The sequence below is a fragment of the Pseudonaja textilis genome, chromosome Z (genome assembly GCF_049901715.1).
Source record: "Pseudonaja textilis isolate UNSWEBS1 chromosome Z, rPseTex1.2, whole genome shotgun sequence".
In the NCBI taxonomy this organism is placed as follows: domain Eukaryota; kingdom Metazoa; phylum Chordata; class Lepidosauria; order Squamata; family Elapidae; genus Pseudonaja; species Pseudonaja textilis.
This window is the reverse complement of record NC_142008.1, coordinates 121703701-121719624: the sequence shown is the minus strand read 5'-3', so window position 1 is coordinate 121719624 and position 15924 is coordinate 121703701.

The window sequence follows — 15924 nt, the reverse complement described above, 5'->3', positions numbered from 1 at the left end:
CCCTAGGATGAAGAGAGGGTGGCCCTGAGTCTTCCTCTGAATTCCCTCTGCCTTGTTCTATCTCTCCCCTGCTCTGCCCAGCCAGACTTTGCTCTTCCCCAGTTTCTTCCACAGCCAACAGAGCCACACTTCCACTCTCTGTCAGCTGCTCGGCCTCCCCCTCAGAATCAGATTCCGACAGGGGCATGACAGGGGCTCTGGGTGGCTTACAAGGATAAAAACCCTATACAAAAAGCAATAACATCTCCATCTTCCTGGTGACCACAACCAGATGAGCCACTTGATGGGCTTCATATCACTCTAGGGTTCCCATGCCTGTTGGCAGAATCATCTGAACTATACAGGAATGATGTTCCACAGAAAGGGAGCCACCACAGAGTAGGCCCATGTTTTGGGTCCTGATACATGAACCTCCTTAGGAGAGAGGACACAAATATTCCGTCTCCCCAGTCTGGTGGATTCGGTTGCTATTCCTTTATGTCTAAATATGAGAAGTATGGAAAACAAACCACAGTGGTGAAGGGAAATTATGAATTCATGTGTTATTAGTCATTAGGACCTCATACAAAACTTCTTATATAAGTCAAACAATATTCTAAAATAACATTACAGGGTTACTGTAAAACCCTGATTCCCTCCCCATCTCACTAACCTGCTTTCCAGTTCTGTTCTCCTTTGCAGGGCAACAAAAGAAGACCCAGCTGATCAGCTGGGACTTGAGAGGCAGAGAATAGATGGGGGCAGGACCAGTCAGAAGTGGCATTTGCCAATTCTCCAAACTACTCAAAATTTCTGCTACCAGTTCTCCAGAATGGTCAGAACCTGCTGAATATCACCTCAGAAATGTATGAGTTTCAATAGCAGTTCTACTTTTCATCTAGAATTCTAATAAACGGTAACTTTACCGTAGTGCCAAATAATTTTTGATGAGCAATAAATACGATATTATATAGAGTGGCGCAGAGGCCTAGAGGTGGAGCTCTCACCTCACAATCAGGAGGCTGTGAGTTCGATCCTAGGTAGATATTTCTCTCTCTGGGCACATTGAGAATATATATGAATATAACTCCACATTGGCAACAGGAAGGGCATCCGGCCAGTAAACACTCAACTCCATTTAGTTGCCCAGACTCCATTCTGTAAGGGATTATGGGGTCATTAAAAGGAGATGATGATGAATAAATAAGATGTTATATTCTTCTCTGTCTGTTTTTTTTTCCTGTGCTATAAGTCATTCTTGCATTAAAATTACTTTTCATAGTTCAATAGTGAAGTTCTCCAGTTGTGGATCCTTATGTATCAAAAATTGTCCCTAGCACATACTAAAGGAAACGCCAGCAAGAAATATATTTATTCCTGCACTTGCAGAAGTACTACATTTTGTCTTTGTGTGTTTGTGTGTATGTGTAAACCCTAAAATTAGAAATGAGAGAACCAAAATAATTAAAAAGCATGCTCAGTGGGTACAAAATTGAACATGGAATGAGGTCAGGGGAAGAGGAGGAAACATTCAGAGTTCAATTTAGAAAAATAGAATAGAGTTTTCTACAAAGGAGCTGAAGTTTAATTCACCTGATTTTGAAATTCTGTTCAGTTGAATTTGTTGGTTTTTCTTTCTGGCTTCCACAAGGGACCTATAAATCCCTACTTAGATGAAGTTTTCAAAAGAGATAAATCATCTCAGAAAATTAATCCTCCTCCTTCTCCCCCTCCTCCTCTCTTTTCCTCCTCTCCAGTGGTGGGATTCAAATAATTCAACAACCAGTTGTCTGCCCTAGTGACCAGCAGAGTAGGCATGGCTGGCTGGTCATGTGACTGGGTGGGTGTGGCCAACTTGACATTACTTATGTCGAGGGGCGCTTCATCTCTCCCAGCCTCTCATGACCATGGGAATGCTGCAACAGTTGTGAAAGTGTGAAAAACAGTCATAAGTCACTTTTTCAGTGCCATTGTAACTTTGAATGGTCACTAAATGAACTGTTGTAAGTCAAGGATTACCTGTACAAAAATATAAAAAGCTTCCTTGCTTGCAAAAAACTGCCCTAAATGCCAATCATTAGATTAGAAATACCTGCACACCGGAATTACAAATCAGGCAGGGGGACAGAGCACCTTGTGGAATTAAAATAGTTAAAATGCAATGATAACTATCACCAGCCAACTCTTGCTCATAAAGTGAAACTCTTTGGCAGAGAGGTCATAGAAGCTCTCCAGAAAGAGCACACCCAGCAGAAGCAATCCTTAGATCTATCTGAACCACTTAAAAATACCAGCTGGTCTCACTCACCTCACAAGATATCCTAAGGAAATCATCCAGATTTAATGCCCCGAGAAAGGCAGTAAAAAATCAGTGCATCCTGCCTCTTAGAAGCACACCCCAAAAGGACAGTGCCAGGAACTATTAAAGCAGTGAAATAAGACTCCTCCCCAGATAGAAAAAGAAACCATAAGATAGGAAAAAAATAATACACAATACAAATAATTAAATCCCAACAGTTAAATCTTTTTAAAACTAAAACACAACCCGTGTCTGGCTCATTGCCAGAACTCACACCCCAGGCAAGCTCAAGTGTAAACACTTGAGAGAAGCTTAACTACAAAGAAAGCAATTAGCGCTAGAACTTTGTAGCAAAAGATTTCTAAACCCTGCTTCTTTTCAGGAACAAAAATTAACATTTTAACTTCCAAACAAAGCTGAATATGGAAAATTATCCCGTCAATACACACAGGATTAAAAGTCACCAAGCACAGAATTAAAGTTCACACACACACACACACACACACACACACAAACAGTTTTAGACCAAAATTCAGAAAAGGTATGTAAACTCACATTTGAATGTCAATCTTTCTAGCTAGACAAGAAGCTTTGCTGAATGTCACTCATTGTGGTTCTTGGTCATTAACAATTTCTTTTCAGCAGCTCAGCTTCATTATTCAATTATTTCTTCAAAGTGCTGACTGTTGCATCCTGGTTGGAATACTTTCAACAGGGGGTATTTCCTCCCAACATCAGTGCAAAAAGGCTTAAAACAACCCTTCCCCTTTAAGAAAGTCAAGCCCCAGGAAAGTACCAGCAAAGGAAAACAAAAACAAAACTCCAGAGCTCAGTAAGTCTGGGCGTACAGCCAAGAATCTAGCTGTTATAAGGGTTAACTGAGAGGCAGTTTCTGTAAGCAGGGCAATAAAGATTAAGCTAGAAACAACACCAGAATGTTTCATTTCTGCCTTCCTTACAGGATTAGTTCTGTAAAATGAAAAATAAAAACAAAAGGAGATTTCTTCCAATAACCTATTCTCTGAACCGCTTAAAAAGTTAACAACTGGTTCTTGCGAATACTTGCAAATTGGATGAATCCCACTTCATACTACTCCCCTTCTTCCTCCTCCTCTCTCTTCCTTTTCCCCTCCTCCTCTCTCTCATCCTCCTCACCCTCCCCTTCTGCTTTGCCTCACCTCCTCCTCCCTCTCTTCCCCCTCCCCTCCTCCCCTCTTTCCTTCCTCCACCCTCCCCTCTCTTCCTCCCCTCTCTCCTCCCCTTTTTCATCTTCCCCTTCTCCTCCTACTCTTCTCTTCTCTCTCCTCTCCCTCTCCCCCTCCTTCCCTCCTCCTCTTTCTCCTCCCCTCCCCCTCCCCTCCTCCTCCTCTTTCCTTCCTCCCCCTCCCCACACCTCCTCTTCCTTCCCCCTCCTCCCCTCCTCCTCCCCTCTCTTCCTTCTCTCTCTCCTCCTTCTCCTCCCTCCCCTTTTCATGTTTCTGCTCCTCCTTCTCCTCCTCTTCTCTCTCCTCTCTCTGTCCCCTCCACCCCCTCCCTCTCTCAGACTCTCTGTCCCTTCTCTTCCTTCCCCCTCTGCCCTTCCTCTCCCCTCTCTTTCTTCTCTCTTACCTCCTTCTCTACCCCTCCTCCTTTTCATCGTTCCCCTCCTCCTTCTCCTCTTCCTCTTCTCTCTCTCTCTCCCTCCTCCTCCTCCTCTTTCTCCTTCCCTCCCCTCTCTCTCCTTCCTCCCCTCCTCACCCCCCCTCTTCCTTCCTCCCCCTCTTTCTTTTCCTTCTCTCTCTCCTCCTTCTCCTCCCTTTTCACCTTCCCTCCTCCCCTTCTCCTCTTCTCTCTCCTCTCCTCCTCCCCAAAATGGTTGGAATTTTGATGATACAATAACATGAAGTAATAGGTAGAGCCATATTATTCTGGGCCCTGCAAGATGGTCCTTAGGCAATGGGACACGCAAGATTCCTTGCATCTTCATTCTATGGGTCATCTGAATGTGACTGGCAAGAGATGGTTCCTCAGATAACTGGGTCCCAAGCCATGAAGGGGGACAGCTACAACAGTGAAAGGGACCAGAACAACAGTCAGGTGACTACTACAGATCATACCCACCAGAAAATAGCTAGTATCTAATTGATTCTGACACAATTTGTAGGCATTTCCTGTTTAAATTAAAACACTCATTTCTATTTAATGCTTACTTCCTCTTATATATTCTAGTCTGCATACGAATTAACATGACTAGTCAAGACAAATTTAGTTTAAGAGATTAAACTCACATTTAATTTCTATATCATATACTGAAATAGGTCCGTACATCAATTTGTGCAATTATTTATTGATATGGTTTTATGGTCTCTTTCAAAAGCTTTCTAAATCTCAGTATCAGGGCACTATGAAAGGCCAATATTACAGCAGATTGTTCTCTGTTTTAAATGTGCCAGTGGGGAAGATCTCCAAGATCTAAATATAAAGGCTATCAGGCAAATGTAAAGATTTGTTAAAAGTTTCTCTTCATTAGCTGATGTTTATCATTCAGTTCGGGTCTCATCACAATGATAAAACACTTGGGAAGAAAGATGCACACCAATAATCCAGCACTGGAGGAGATCATGGAGAAGATCTCCACAGCCAATGTATATTTTCCCCTTGTGCTTAGATACGTTGGGATAAAGCACAGCCAAACACTGCAGAAGACCAACATGCTGAAGGTGATGAATTTGGCTTCATTGAAACTGTCAGGTAACTTCCTAGCTAGAAAAGCAGCAGAGAAGCTAACCAGAGCAAGAAAACCCATAAAGCCCAAAACACAGTAGAACATGACCGAGTCCTCATTGCACTCCAGGATGAGTTCTTCAGGTATTGAGTGTGCAGGTATTGACTGGGTATGGTGGGCATGTTATCAGCCACACAGCACAAACACACATTTGGACAAGGGAGCAGGCTAGAAGAATGAAACCAACCATTCTTCCCCTCACCCTTTTCCTCAATCTGGAACCAGGTTTGGTGGCCATGAATGCTAGAACCACAACAAATGTTTTAGCCAAGACGCAAGAAACCGCCACTGAAAAGATGAGCCCAACAGCTGACTGTCGAAGGAGACACACAATTATATTGGGTCTCCCAAGAAATAGAAAGACACAAAAGAAAGAGAGGAGGAGGGAAACTAGGAGAATGTAGGTGAGATTCCGGTTATTGGCTTTGACGATGGGAGTATCTTTGTGTTTCATGAAGATTGTGATGACCAAAGTTGTCTTCAAAGAAAAGCAAAGAGAAAGAACAATCAGACTGATCCCCAAGGGTTCTTCATAGGACAAAAACGTGATCTGCTTTGGAATGCACATATATTTGTCAGGGTTTGGATATAGGTCTTCTGGACATGGAGAGCAGTCATCTATGTCTGAAAAAGAAAACATTGACTGGCATTGATACCATGGACTCCAGACAGTGTTGTACCCTCCTGGCTTAGTCCCATTATACTGTATTTGGAAATTTCCTACCCTTCTTTTTTGATATTTTCCCCTCTGGACACAGACGGGAAGCATAGCAGAAAAATGATTCTCCTTCTAACTTTTCCTTGCTGTATCCTGTCTCACAAGGATCATTACACAGAGATAAAGGCAATGCCTAACAAAGAACAAAGAATATTTTAAGATGAAGAGGAAAAAGAAAGTGTTTGGTGAATGTGGAATAACCAGCATAAAACATATTTATGCATTAAGTAGTGCAATCCAGAAGTAATGTGATGACATCATTTTAGATGTAATTAGTCTAAAATAACAATTAGCTTTCAATAACCACCATCACCACTCTCCAAAGACAATCTTTGTGCTGGTTAGATAACAATAGTTCTCCCAACTTCTGAATTTTGAAGTCACCAGACAGGTGAAATGGGTTGTATACCGGATTGTAGCTTTTACTTTGAAACCATGAAGCTATTATATGTAAGTAACAGAGGCCCAGTAAAGGGTATTTTGTATCAACTATTACAAAAGTAATCATTCTTACAGATACATTTTTCCTTCCCTGAACATTTATATTTAGGCTTGTTCACAGATGATGCTCTAAGTCTTTCAACAATAAAGACACTTTTATGCTACGTAAAGGAAGGGAGACCAATCTAGATTTAAATAACTCACCTGATTAAATCCTACTGACCATGTGATGGAATCTACAGAAATATTGAAGAATTTGTCCTCTGGAGCTGTGGGATCAATGATCCCTACTTTGACCCTGACAAAAGATTGGTTTGGGAATGAGATCCAGTTGATAATATCATATCCACCAATGAATTCTCCATTTTCATCAAAGGAGACCTTCTCACCAACACTGTTGTTGAATCTGACACTTCTCAGAAAAGAATGAACCTGAAAAACAGAGACAGCCAATGAGGGACAAAGAGTGAAAAGGACAGAGAAGAGAGAAGGAATTCATATATTTAAAACATACATATAGATGGTTCTTTAAACAAAGAAAATAATAAAACTTTTTAAAAATTGTAGTTGTAGGCCAGGATCAGACAAATACCATATTTCCCTGAAAATAAGACCTGTCCTGAAAATAAGACCTAGCATGTTTTTTACATGTGTGCCTAATATAAGCTCTACCCCCACCCCATAAGTCCTATGTAAGAACCTGTGCAACCATCTGCCTATTCCATCTGGTTTCTCATGATGCCACAGCCATGAAGTGAGGTGGGATGGTGGTGGTCTGCCCCATGCTCCCTGCACTGGCTTACCTTAGTGTCCCCACAGACAAGCATCCATGCCCTGACACTTGCCTCATGGTGGCACTAGCACCACTAGCCATGTGCAACAGAAGCCCATGTGAGCTGCTGTCCCACTTCTTCTGCTATTTGATGTGGAATAGATTTTGTGAGTGGCTTAAAATAAGGGGTAGAAGTTAGAGGAAGAAAAACAATTGAGGTGTGTGAGGAAGTTGTTCAGTTTTTCTTTCCCGTGTGGCCAGATTATGAAGGTGTCATCTACGTATCTGAGCCAGAGTTTGGGTTTGTGGTTGTAAAACTGAACAACTTCCTCACACACCTCAACAGCCTACACCCCAAAATACAATTCACCATGGAAACAGAAGCCAACAATCAACTTCCTTTCCTAGATGTCTTGGTATACAAAAGATCCAATGGCTCCCTAGGACACACCATCTACCAGAAGAAAACACATACAAACCGCTATCTACATGCACTCTCACGCCACCACCCAGCACAGATCAATTCCGTAGCCAAGACACTCATCTCCAGAACAAAATGCTTAGCCGATGAACAACACCAAAAAACCGAACTACACACTCTCACCAATGTACTTACAGCCAATGGATTCCAAAGAAAGAAGATTACCCACCTAATCCAAAAAGAAACCCCAACCAAAATCCAAGACAGAGAACAAGAAAACGGCAAAGCCCTCCTCCCATATATAAAAGGCACTACAGACAAAATTAGCAAGATCCTCCAAAAACACAACATCAAAACAGCATTCTGCACAAACAGAAAAATATCCACCATCCTAAGAAACCCCAAAGACAAAATCGAATTAGAAAACCAAGGAGTATACGAAATCCCCTGCACTGCCTGCCCTACCACATACATTGGACAAACTAACAGAAAATAAGTGCACGCATTGAAGAACATAAGAACTCAATCAAAAAGAAGAAACGACTCTCTTCCCTGGTCCAACACCTCAAAGCCACAGGACATGAAATTGATTTTAAAAATACCAGAACCATCGCCAAAACCGAACACTTCAACAGCAGAATAATCAGAGAAGCCATAGAGATAGAAAACGCCCACACAGCATGAACAAACGAGATGACACCTCCCGCCTTCCAGCCATTTGGAAACCCGCCTCATGAACAGACGAGTACCTAACATGAAGAAGGACACCAGACCCACACCCATGAGAGCCACACAAGATGCCACCACCACACTTCCATGTAGAAACAGACTCACACCCACTCAGAAGATGAGACACGACCATGGACCAGAAGCTGCACTGCAGCTGCATCACTACCCACTTCAAACCCCCGAGCCATACATGAAGCAAACCGACACCCACTATGAAGATGCAGCACCACCACGAACTCGAAGCCAAACAGCAAGATCACAGCTCACCAGCTCAAATCCCCAGCAACTAAGACTAACCTGAGCACAACCAAGCCCCCACCTGAACAGAACACGCCTCCAACCAATCAGAACACGGCTAACCCCCAGCCAATCAGAACACAGCCAAACCCCTACCAATGAGAACACACCCCCACCCAATCAGAACACAGCCAAGCCCCCACCCAATCAAGTCCCACCCCACTGGCAGTTAAAAGGAGGAAGCAGCTGCAACCTCACATCACTCTGAAAAGCAAGAGCCAAAGACAGAGGCCTGATGATGATGAATGAGACTTCATCGAAACGTTGCCTAGACACTTTGAATCTTACGCGGGAGAAAACCCGAACAACCAAAGATCCACATATATATATACACACCTCTCCCTCTCAAACACAAGCAAACACACTTTTTGGTTACATTATGTTCTATCTTATTATTGTCTTATACATCTGAATCAATCAATCTATCTATCTATCTATCTATCTATCTATCTATCTATCTATCTATCTATCTATCTATCTATCTATCTATCTATCTATCTATCTATCTATCTATCTATCTATCTTAAAGTGAAATACCACTCACACATCATCACAAAATCTCCAGAACTGTAAAGCCTACAAAACTTGAAATTTGGCACGTATATTCTTCTTGGCTTCTAGGTGCTCATTAAAAAAGGATTTTTCAAAATGACCATCAGAGCATTAGTATTTCATATATTATTATTATTAGAAGGCTCTGATGCTAAGCAGTTCTACTCCCCCTCCCCACCTGAAAAGAAATCTGTTCCAAATGCAAAAGAAAAGCAAAGGAGAGGAGTTTCAGTTTTAGTTGCACAGTAGCAACCAGCTTTAGTATTGACTAGTTGAGCTAAGCCATGCTGAGATTCCTTGATGTCTCCATCTTGCTCACACAGTGAATACTGTTCAGTTTCCATGTTTCAGTTTCCAAACAGCCCTCAACTCTCTCACACACTGACAGGATGCTAGCCAAATTTTCCTCCCCCAAAACTAAGCCAGATCACATAGTTTCATAGCAAAGCGCAGGTATAGAGCTAGTTATCTATATATAAATGCCAAATACCACTCATTCATCATGGAATTTCCATAACTTTAAAGCCTACAAACTTGAAATTTGGCATGTATGTTCCTCTTGGCTGGCAGGAGCTCACTAAGAAATGATTTTTTGAAATGATAATCAGATCATTAGTATTTCATTAGTATTTCTTATATGGTAATTAACATGCTCTGATGCTAAAGAGTTCTACACCCACTCCCCACCTGAAAAAAATTCTTTTCCAACTGCCAGTTGCCTCACATTCCATTACCTCAGTTCAGACTGGTAGACATTCCACTCCTTCACTCAGGAGTGGTCTGGGGCTCCTTACAGTACTAAACATCGGTACCTCATCAAAATGCCTATACCTTAACAGAGGAGAATTATGTAATATTACTATTGGATTTAGCGAAGCAATGACAATGATTGATGTTAGGAAGACTGTATCACGTTCAACTTTTTTATTGTAAGAATTGTCTGTCTTTGTGTCTGTTTGATTGTTTAATTGTTTAATAAAGAAAACTTAAAAAAATGTCTATACCTTCCATGTATGGAACTGCTTCTGAGTATTAACACCCTCTGATGCTAAGGAGTTAGACATTCAACTCCTCCTCCATACTTGAAAAGAACTCTGTTCCAACTGCCAGTTGCCTCATATTCCGTTACCTCGGTTCAAACTGCCAGATGTTCCACATCTTCACTCAGGAGGGGTCTGCGGCTCCTTACAGTACTAAATGTTGGTACCTATCAAAATTATCTACACCTTCAACCTATGATACTTCTTCCAAACTCAACGTGGCAAGAGAGATATTCCCTTATGAGTTTCAATCACCCACCACCACTGAGCCAATGGACTGTGAACCAAATTTGTCCTGCATAGTGTCCTAGCCCCAACTCACTTCTTACACTGACCTCTTCAGTTCTGACAAACCTGTTCCTTCTACTGTAACACCACTTAAAGGGAAAAGAGGGAAAAAACACAGGAAAAGCTTTAATGTCCTCTACCTCAAGGTTGGTGCTCCAATCATGCTGTTATGAAATCTAAACCCTCCAAAACTGTGCAGTGGCACCAGGCTTCAAGTGAAGACTCTGTACAAACATGTAATTGAAGCCACAATTTTCACAGGCATCAGTCAGGGAGAAACTGTTTTCATCCCCTGAATTCCTCTGATCCAGGGGTGAAATTCAAAATTTTCCCCTACCGGCTCTGTGGGCATAGCTTGGTGGGAGTGCTTGGTGGGACTCAGTCTCTAAAACGAAGAGAAGGCAGGTGGGTATGGGCATGGCCAACCAATTCAAATCATCCCTACAACCTTTCCTGAGGTGATGTGAGGTGGTTGAATTTCACCACTGCTCTAATCCCATCAGATTACCAGTTTGAATTCAAATTTCTACAATTTCTCATTAAGATGTGCTACGCCATCACCATCAATAAGGTCCGGGGCAGACTTTCAAAGTGGCTGGTGTGCATCTGAGAAGTGACTCTCTCCCATGGCCAATTGTATGTGGCGTGCTCCAGAGTCAGTTTACCTGAGCCTGGTCATTCGCCAGCCAGGGAGCAAAACCAGGAATGTTCTTTACAGGGAGGTCCTGAGCAATTCATCTGAGAAGATGAATTGAAAGTCTATGCTGTGGTGGTTATATGACACAAGTTAAGGTGATGAAAACAAAAGAAGATCTTGCAAACTGTTAAAATAAGAATACTTTTAATCCTGTAACCTCTTTCTTTCTTTCTTTTCTTAAAATTCTTTCCCTCTCTTCCTCTTCTCTTTTCTTTCTTTTCTTTCTTTCTTTCTTTTGCTTATTTGTGTATGTATTGTGACTGGCTTTAATTGTAAAAATTAATAAACTATATTTAAAAAAAAAAAAGAAAGTCTATACTATGCAAGTTTTAGCATGACCAAAAAGCCAGGAGTGCTGGTGAGATTAAAGGGCCCATCTATTTTACTGCTGTTAGATTTATCATAATGCTTTAATCTGTAACAGAGATTTAGTTTACTGTCTCGAATGAAATAATACAGTGCCTTTTTAAACTACTCATTAATTTTCAAGCTTTAAGTGTCAGTTTATCAGGCCCGATCGAAACTAATCATTAATTTTCAAGCTTTATCAAGGCCAACCACATAGTTTCATAGCAAAGCATCAGTATCCAGCAAGTTATCTATAAGGGAATGTAGTCCTTCCTTATGGTTAACAGAATATATTGATAATACTGATAGTAGAGTGGGCAATCCTACAGGATTTTGCTTATAAATGCAGAACAATAAAAAAGCAGCTTGAAAGTATCACTGTGTGTCACCAAGAATGTTTTGGGCAAGTCTGTCAATTTTAGGGATAGAATCAGTTGGTTAATCCATTAATACATCTCACTTTTAGACCTAAAGTTAATCCCCCTATACAATATTGTTTGTTTGAGTTTATGGACAGACCTTGCAACTGCAGGAATCATTGTCCCAAAGTTTCTTTTCAAAGAACCAACTGGACTTCTTTGTTTTCCTTGAAGAGGTTCCACTTCTCATCCAAGAGCTTCTTCAGTTCTAAGTGAATGGTGGGGAATGAAAGGATTTATATTCCTTGCAGTCATCTGGTCATTCACACTCTTTCTGAGAGTCATTGAGGACACTTGGAGGTCTTCAAAGAAAAGCAAAGAAGTCCAGTTGCCTCTTGAAAAAGCACCTTTGGGACAACTGAGAATCTGAGAATCTCCACAGACATTCAGATATGGTTGTCTCTGCATTAATCTGCTTACAGGCTTACCTGCCACCATATTTGATTGTGAAACTGCTTCCTTCCTTTTTTCACTATTGTTGCACCCCTGCATTTGGATAAATACAGAGATTGTAAAGCATGCACCACAGCATAGACTGCATTGTAAATACTGTAACTCTGTCCACTGATCCGTGTTTCAAACACAGATGTAGGAAGGGTCCCAAGCTTCTCCTTTCCAGTACAAGTTTCCTCAGATGTCTCAGTTCTTGAGTTGGAGAAGAAACAACCAAATGCCTGTTCCCAGAAATCTTTCCAAAAATGATCATGATGGTCATTGTTTGGACTTAGATTGTGAAGGAATTTTTGGAAGTCTGGGATCTCTTTTGTGTGAACTGCAAAGGATAAAGTCCCACGTAGGAAATGGATGTCCCATGATTTATGAAGGGAAAGTGAGGTGAAGTCTGTCTGAGCATTTATAAGCCAGATCTTTGGCTTCCTTGGAATGTCCTCCACTTCTGAAAACTGGAGGAAACTTCTCAGAACTGATATGGTTTGAATTTTTCCTTATATGATTATCACATTGGCCCTGCTCTTCATGAGAACATGGTATAAATGTAGTCCTTCATCCATTACATCAGTAAAGTCATTATAGAAATCTATGTTTGGTAACTCTGCTATGAACTCAGTGCAGATGACATTCTCAGAAAAGGTAGGGACTACCTCCTGGACAAATTTATCTGATTTCTCATCCTTTCCTACAAGAATCCCAACCCAGATCCATCTTAAATACTTCAATAACAGTTTGAGGCCTTTATGTTCATGGGATTCATGTGGAAACATTTGCTGGAAGAAAACCGCCTGAGTCTCTTTTTCCATGGGTGGAGCAGAGTCATAGGTCAACTAAAGGAAGACAAACATATGCAGATGGAAAGGTCTAAGTAATCTCTGATACTGTTTATATTCATTTAAGGGTTTGGTTGCCCTTGAGTTTATATACTGAAACATTATGCAACTAGTTGTGTTTATTTAGAAAGCAACGAAGATGTGCCTCTATATCATGAGGTTGAGGAAAAAACAGGGGTCAACCTATTCTCCTATGCACCTGACAGTGGGACAAGAAGCAATGGATGGAAACTAATCAAGGAGAGAAGCAGGTTAGAACAATGAATCAGTTGAATGGCTTGCCTTCAGATGTTGTGGGTGCTCCATCACTGGAAGCATTTAAGAAGAGGTTGTACAATCATTGAAATTAAATGGTATAGGGTTATCTGGTTGAGCAGGCATTGGACTAGAAGACTTCCATGGTTCCTCCCAACTCTTAATTCAGTGTCTGGGATTAGGGAATGTTTTTCTATGATCAGTATCCCCACTGTCTGTTCAGAGTTATGAGTATTCATGCTGCTATGGTAATCCTATCAAGCAAAAAATAATATCCTGGAATATGAAAGTTGTCTCCTTTTTTTCTTTTTTTAGAGAGAAAGAAGCACACAGACTTCTGGGGAAGTATGGCAATATAATAAAGAATATCTTCTGCATCTCTTACCTGAGGAACTTTGTAGATGGACAATACAGCTGCCATGTGAAGAGAAATATCAGGTCCCCCAATCACTGCAGCCAAAGGTTTTGGGACCCCACACTTGTAGTTAGGGATGAATTTTCCATGAGTGAAAGGCAGCAACATTGAAGCAAAGTAAGTCCAGCTTGGACTGAAATGGCTGTTAAAAATATGGAAGCCCATCGTGATATTGGATAGGATCTGGTGATTTTCATTGATCTCTTTTAGAGTAAATGCTAAGGCCAGGACATGCTGGTAATTCTGAAAAATATTCTGTAAAGAAAAGATATATATCAAGAATTGTTTGCTTCATATCATGGCACCTGCAATCCTTCAACACAGCACATTTCATGGAATGTGTCAGTGCAACCTGTACAAACATTGAAATCCAAGGGCAGAAAAAGATTTAATGGTATTTTGTGTGACCCTCTGAATTATTCGTTTTCTTGTTAATTTATTTGTTATTTTTCAATTGTTTCAATTTTTGTCAGATGATGGACATCTGTTTAGCCCAATCATGTTCAAACTCAGTTACTGATGATTGGGTTGTTACCTAGCTTGGAAACAATTTCCAAGCTTCTACTACACTTTCGCCCTGGTTTTTTTTGTCCCTCAGACAATGCACCATTTTTGTTGCTCGTCTCTGGACTCAATCAATCTTTTCAATATCAGTCTTTTAAGTGAGATCTCCAAAACTGGATATAACAGTGATGGCTAACCTTTTCAGCTTGGTGTGTCGAAAATTGGGAAAAAGTGTAGCCTTCCTCGGGTCGTGTGTCACTTCAAGAAATATCAATAATTTGGTAATATTTTCAGCCCTAATAAAGAAAGAGTTATATTTTTAATATTTTTATTATATTTATTAGTTCAAAAGAAAAAAACAAATAATGATTTACCTTAGTGACTTTTCTGTTGCTGAATTGCATTTGCTAAATCTTCAGTTGCACGGTTGTATTTTGGGCACTTCAGGGCCAAGCAAGCACTACTAACTTCATCCGTCAGTTTGTTTCTTTTATTTGTTTTAATATTATTTAATGCTGAGAATAAGGTCTCACAAAAGTATGTTGAGGGAAAAATTGTGAGTAAAGCCATTCCTAGATTTTTCAAGGCACTTAAAGTGTCTGGTAATCTGTTCCAAGCACTCCAAATTTCCTGTTCGTAGTGGCAGTCTTCTTCCTTCTCCAAATGATTTTTTTCCAGATTCTCAAGCTTGGACCTCAAATCGACAAACACTTGAATCCAGATGCTGTCTTGAAATTCAGCAAATTGCACCTCCAAATCATCAATTTTCATCCCTTTGAAACTATTTAATTCTAAAGTACTGTAGACTACTACATCTGGATACTTAATTATTTTAATGGTCTGTTCAAGGCTTCTAAATTGATTAAATCTTTCACTGAACTGGTCAAATAATGAGTTCACAATATCATGGTACTTCATGTGCATGGGCTCTATTTCATTTTGTACAGTTGTGCTGGCATTCTCAAAATACCTTTTTACTTGTGGAAAATATTGATACGTTTTACTTTCTATATCTCGCTTAAAGATTTTAATTTTACTTTGAAAGGCTTTTATGTATCCAAACATAACATCTATACTTTTGCCAAAACCTTGCAATTTTAAGTTGAGCTTATTCATATGAACAGAGATACCTGTGAAAAACATCAATGAGTAAACCCACTTATGATCATTGAGCTGAGGAAAGTTTGCAAGATCCTTATTCTCAAGAAAAAGCTTAATTTCAGAAAAGCACTCCACAAATCGCTCAAGTACTTTTCCTCGGCTTAGCCACCTCACATTATTGAACATCAGCAGTCCACTGTAGGTCGAATCAACTTCCTGTAACAGTGCAGAAAATTCTCGCTTGTGAAGGGGTCGAGCAGCTATGAAATTCACTATTTTTGTTACAACTGTTTTAAATCATTTCATTCTGTGAATCCTACTTTGGCACACAACACCTCCTGATGGATAATACAAAGAAAAGGAACAAGTGGGGTGTCCAATAGCTTCCATAAACAACTTCACAAATCCTACACTTTTCCACACCATATTGGGTGCCCCATCTGTCGTCACGGACACAACTTTACACGTATCAATGCTTAGGCCATGGAATGTTTGTATAACAACCTTACATATTTTTCCTTCCCTGATGTACTTGTTGGCACTGATTCTAACTTAATCAACTCTTCTCTCATTGTGAGGCCATCTGAATATCTAGCAATAAT